Source organism: Schistocerca gregaria, chromosome X, assembly GCF_023897955.1.
Source record: "Schistocerca gregaria isolate iqSchGreg1 chromosome X, iqSchGreg1.2, whole genome shotgun sequence".
Lineage (NCBI taxonomy): Eukaryota > Metazoa > Arthropoda > Insecta > Orthoptera > Acrididae > Schistocerca > Schistocerca gregaria.
The window spans coordinates 788,766,954-788,773,332 of NC_064931.1; the positions used below are offsets into that span (position 1 = coordinate 788,766,954).

The 6,379-nt window shown below is 41.5% G+C and overlaps 1 non-coding gene across 1 annotated transcript; it reads right to left on the minus strand.

The window, feature by feature from the left end:
* Positions 1 to 5,862: 5,862 nt before the first annotated feature.
* Positions 5,863 to 5,934, minus strand: Trnat-agu (transfer RNA threonine (anticodon AGU)). The gene has a single exon. It is a non-coding gene; the product is annotated as a tRNA-Thr (tRNA).
* Between the last annotated feature and the right edge of the window lie 445 nt (positions 5,935 to 6,379).

Genomic DNA, 6,379 nt, shown 5'->3' on the forward strand with positions numbered 1-6,379 from the left:
GCGATGTGTTTTCTCCCGTCACTCGTAAGAAAACCGAGTGATTTCAAAGCTGGGCGTCGGTGTTATAACCACCATGACAGAGGTGTCAGAAGAAGGAGTAAAATGTGAGTAAGACGAGATGTGACGACCTTTTGATGGTGTGGCACTTCCACGGTGGAATTGGGCAGAATTCAGAATTTTGGTGAAATATGGTGCCCACCTGATATCATTAACCCTAGGACGCCTAAGGGGGGGGGGGGTGGTTCGTTGAATCCACCATTTCTTTATGTCCTTTGCATTTTGCCCAAATAACTTTCATACTACATATTCTGTTTGAGTTATTGTTTGTTGGCTATTTTATGAAACGTTAGTGCAAATATATTTTATAGAAAATTCCTACTTTGAAAGAAAAGATAAATAAACTTATTATGGGTCCAACAACCCCCTCCCCCCCTTAGGTTTCCACGCTATAGAAAACTTCCCTTAGTAGGATTTCGTATTTCTCATCTCTGCAACAATGCAAGTTAATTTCTTGTTGGTTGGTATTCTTGGTATTCACAACAATCGGTTTACTTTCAGAGGAAGTGATTGTTGATGTTAGTCAGCCGTTATTTATCTTGTAAACTTGCAGTGAGTTAGTGCAGTTCCCTACTGTTCACACTCAGAAATTACTGAATTAATACATGATTCATCTTTAGAAACAGTTGTGAATGAACTTTTAGATGAAGATTCTGACTCGCGGAGTGAAAGTGAATATGAGCACGGTGTTAAGGAGTATCATTCAGATCGGGAAAGTGATGTGGATGTTAGAGAAGATGAAGATAGCGCAGCTTCAGGCAGTGACCATCAGGATGTTATTGTAGCCAAGTCTGGAAGAAGGTACGTAACCACACAGCCTAGAATTCCTCGGAGGTCTGTTGCTAATATAGTAAGAGAGCAGGCAGGCGTAACTCCTGCTGGTGTTTGCCATTCACCCGGAGAAGCCTTGTAGTTACTTCTTTCGCCGGACATTATGGATGTTATAGTAAAACATTCAAATGAAGAGGCAGTTAGGCGAAATGTTACTTTGACTAATGAGAAAGAATTGTAAGCCTTTATAGGAATCCTGATACTTATGGGGGAAAATAACGACAATTCTGTCAGTGTACACTATCTTTGGTCAGACCTAATGGGTCGGCCAGTTTACAAGGGTATTATAGCAAGAGAACGTTTCAAGGAACTTATTGCAATCAAAGCCAGCTAAGAAGGGAAGCAGACAAGTTCACAGCAATCCATGATGTTTTCAACAAAGTGAATGATAGACTTCCACTACCGTATAAACCAGGGGTCCACCTGACCATTGATGAGATGCTCAGGTTGTTTCGAGGGCACTGCCCCTTCAAGGTATTTATGAATGATAAACCGGGCAAGTATGGCATCTTTATACGCATGATGTCCGATGCAGTTGACAGATACGTCTTGAATATGGAATCCTATGCAGGTAATGTTCTGAATTCGTCGAAAGAAGAACGGGGTTCAGCAGCTGTCGTCAAATGTCTGGTAGCAACTGTGAAAAATACTGGTCGAAATATTACTACAAACTGAATTGGCGTAACAGTTATATCAAGACTACAAAGATACTACAATAGGAACTCTCCAGTCAAACAGGAAGCATATACCAGACATAATGAAAAACACGTCAAATCGAGAGCTGTTGTTGTTGTTCTTGTGGTCTTTAGTCCTGAGACTGGTTTGATGCAGCTCTCCATGCCACTCTATCCTGTGCAAGCTTCTTCATCTCCCAGTACCTACTACAACATACATCCTTCTGAATCTGCTTAGTGTATTCATCTCTTTGTCTCCCTCTACGATTTTTACCCTCCACGCTGCCCTCCAATACTAAATTGGTGATCCCTTGATGCTTCAACAGATGTCCTACCAACCGATACTTCTTCTAGTCAACTTGGGCCACAAACTTCTCTTCTCCCCAATCCTATTCAGTACTTCGTCATTAGTTATGTGATCTGCCCATCTAATCTTCAGCATTCTTCTGTAGCACCACATTTCAAAAGCTTCTATTTTCTTCATGTCCAAACTATTTATCATCTACGTTTCACTTCCATACATGGCTACACTCCATAAAAATACTTTCAGAAATGACTTCCTGACACTTAAATCTATACTCGAGGTAAATAAATTTCTCTTCTTCAGAAACGCTTTCCTTGCCATTGCCAGTCTACATCTTAGATCCTCTCTACTTCAACCATCATCAGTTATTTTGCCCCCCAAATAGCAAAACTCCTTTACTAGTTTAAGTGTCTCAATTCGTAATCTAATCTCCTCAGCATCACCCGCCTAAATTCGACTACATTTCATTATCCTCGTTTTGTTTTTGTTGATGTCCATCTTATAACCTCCTTTCATGACACTGTCCATTCCGTTCAACTGCTCTTCCGAACCTCAATGTTTCTATTTCTTCTGTATGGACTTTAATACCTACTCCGATTTTTTTCTTTTGTTTCCTTCACTGCTTGCTCAATATACAGATTGATTAGCGTCGGGGAGAGGCTACAAACCTGCCGTTCCCAACCACTGCTTCCCTTTAATGTCTCTCGACTCTTATAACGGCCATCTGCTTTCTGTACAAATTGTAAATGGCCTTTCGCTCCCTGTATTTTACCCCTGCCACCTTCAGAATTTGAAAGAGCATATTCCAGTCAACATTTTCAAAAGCTTTCTCTACGTCTACAAATGCTAGAAACGTAGGTTTGCCTTTCCTTAATCTAGCTTCTAAGATGAGGCGTAGGGTCAGTATTGCCTCACGTGTTCCAACATTTCTACTGAATCCAAACTGATCTTCCCCGAGGTCGGCTTCCACTAGTTTTTCCATTCGTCTGTAAAGAATCCGCGTTACTATTTTGCTGCCGTGACCTATTAAACCGATAGTTCGGTAATTTTCACATTTGTCAACACCTACTTTCTTTGGGATTGGAATTATTATATTCTTCTTGAAGTCTGAGGGTATTTCGCTTCTTTCATACATCTTGCTCACGAGATGGTAGAGTTTCGTCAGGACTGGCTCTCCCAAGGCAGTCAGTAGTTCTAATGGAATGTTGTCTACTCCCGGGGCCTTGTTTCGACTCAGGTATTTCAGTGCTCTGTCAAACTCTTCACGCAGCATTATATCTCCCATTTCATCTTCATCTACATCCTCTTTCATTTCCATGATATTGTCCTCAAGTACATCGCCCTTGTATAGACCCTCTATATACTCCTTCCACCTTTCTGCTTTCCTTTCTTTTCTTAGAACTGGGTTTCCATCTGAGCTCTTGATGTTCATACAAGTGGTTCTCTTTTCTCCAAAGGTCTCTTTAATTTTCCTGTAGGCTGTATCTATCTTACCCCTAGTGAGATAAGCCTCTACATCCTTACATTTATCCTCTAGCCATGCCTGCTTAGCCATTTTGCACTTCCTGTCGATCTCATTTTTGAGACGTTTGTATTCCTTTTTGCCTGCTTCATTTACTGCATTTTTATATTTTCTCCTTTCATCAATTAAATTCAATATTTCTTCTGTCACCCAAGGATTTCCCCTAGCCCTCGTCTTTTTAGCTACTTGATCCTCTTCTGCCTTCACTACTACATCCCTCAAAGTAACCCATTCTTCTTCTAATGTATTTCTTTCCCCCATTTCTGTCAATTGTTCCCTTGTGCTCTCCCTGAAACTCTGTACAACCTCTGGTTTAGTCAGTTTATCCAGGTCCCATCTCCTGAAATTCCCAACTTTTTGCATTTTCTTAAGTTTTAATCTACAGGTCATAACCAATCGAGAGCTATATTCATCAATGTTCTTGTTCACAGACCCATCAACAGATAAGCCTCCAGCAACTTTGTTGTCCTACATAGCAAAAGCGAAACCAAGTAAAAACTTACTGATGTTGTCAACAATGCACCATGATAAAGGCACTGTTGGAGGAGAGAAGAATAAAACTGAGGTAAATGCATATTATAATTCTACTAAAGGTGGAATTGATACCATTGATCAAATGGCTCATATGTACACTTGCAAGAAGGGAACAAAGAGACGACATCTGTCTGTATTTTACTCTGTCATTGACATTTGTGCTATCAATGCAACCACCATATTCATACAGCAACATCCGAGATGGAATGACAAGAAACACAACAAACGGAAACTTCTGCAAGCATGGATGGAAGTAGTGAAATTGCAGGTAGAAGAAAGAATTGTCAATGCAAGAGGGTTATCTAACCAAATTGTTCAATCAATGGAGACTATTCTACAAAAGAAAATCAAAGAAGTTACAACAGAAACACGTCAGCCTCCTGCAGGGAAAAGTCGGTGCCATATTTGTGAAAGAGAAGCTAAAGCAAAGAAGCAGAAGTACAACAATACAAGTAAACCAAAACAGTATTGTGGACAGTGTCATAAAAGTGTGTAAAACACATTCAGAAAATTTTTTGAAGTGAGTCTCTTGCCTTGAAGTTGAGGACTCAGAGTAGTCTATTGTATATGAACACATCTGTATTTTGTATTGCAATATGTCAATTTTTATTCACTCAGTCCAATATTTATAACAATTAACAACATTTATAAACGGATGCCTTAGTTCCATCTCTGTTTCCGTTGTCCACATGTGACGAAAGTAGCTCTGTTTCGTACTTTCCGAGTCATTTAAGACAAATGCTGAACTCTCCGTAATCTCTACTATGAAACTCCCCCCCCCCCCCCCTTGCCACACGAGAAAAAAACATATATGACAAATTTTCTCTCTCAGACTGTAAAGCAAATGCTCCCGTTTTTCCTCGGATGCAAGTGTTTAAGTTTTCGCTTCTCTGTCGCTCACAATCATCATTCCTCGTATTCTACTGAGTTCCCCCTTCCACCCTTCTCCTTACTGTACTCTAACGTCCATAGCCACTAGTGCCCTCAGCATAATTCTATCTGCCTTTTATTTGTTCTCTGTGTTTTTATGCAGTGACTAATACCAGTATTTTTAAGTGTTGTATTCCATATTAAATGTAAGACTTCCTATGACACGTGTGTGATAATGAATACAATCTAAAAATTAGCACAATACCGAGTAGCATGTGAGAGAGAGCCTGTTGAGCCTTATCTTATGAGGAAAAATAAATAAATCAATAAAACCAACTACAGTAATTTATGACAATGTAGAAAAAGACATGCACTGACGGAAAAATCTCAGCACCAAGGAGTTGCGTGAGATAAACGAAAGTTTCTGCATCCAAAAGATTTCTATTGAAATTTTGTGCCAGTCGGATAAGAGTGGTGCTAGTGGCGTCAGTATGTGTTTGGTTTTAAATATGCACAGTAACGGTCCGGACGTTATCTACCTGTGAGAATGGCCGTGGTGAGTTAATGTTAGTCAAAAACGCTTTTAAGACGTCGCCTACGCCATTGTCGACAACTCACTGAGTTCGAATGAGGTCGTGTACGAGAAGCTGAATGTTCCTTCCGCGATATTGCAGAAAGATATGGTAGGAATGTAGCCACTGTACATGACTGCTGACAGCGGTGGGCACAGGATGGTACGATAGCAGGGAGGCCGAGCTGCGGATGGAGAGGTAAGTCCTTTGTGTTCTACGTATGGCTGTGACCTATCGTAACCCGTCCGTAGCAGCAGTTCGAGCAGCAGTTGGCAACACTGTGACACAATGAACTGTTACATATTGGTTACTTAAAGGACATGTCCGAGCCAGGCGCTCTGTTGCGTAGATTTCACTGACCCCAAATCACCACAATTAGCGTTCGGGGATGTCAAGCGAGAGCGCATTGGAGGGTGGAGTGGAGGTCTGTTGCCTATTCGAATGAAAACTGATTCTGTCTCAAATATGATCGAAGCAGACTAAATCAATTAAAATTTGTGCCGCGGCCGGGACTCGAACCCGGGTCTTCTTGCTTACTAGGCAGATATGCTACCACTACACCACCGAGGCACTATGGCAGACATAGCAGCACGAACTACCTAGATCGAGTTCCAGTTGCCATTGACGGTCGTGTGTTGGTTATAAATAGGGCAGTTGGAAGCCTGCAACCCATACGCCTAAGTGCTAGACACACTGGGCCTACATCTGGAGTTATCGCCTGGGGTGCCGTTTCGTATGACACCAATAGCACTCTCGTGGTTATCCCATACACCATGACTGTAAATTTGTACGTCAGTCTGGTGGTTCGACCTGTTTTGCTGCCATTCAAGAACACCACTCCACGGGATGTACTCCAACTGGATAACGCTCGTCCACATATCGCTGTTGTAGCTCAACATGCTCAACAGTGTATCGATATTTTGCCTTGGCCTGCTCGATCACCAGGTATGTCTCCAGTCGAGCACGTACGCTACATCTTCGGACGATAACTCTAGCGTCATCCACAACCAGCATT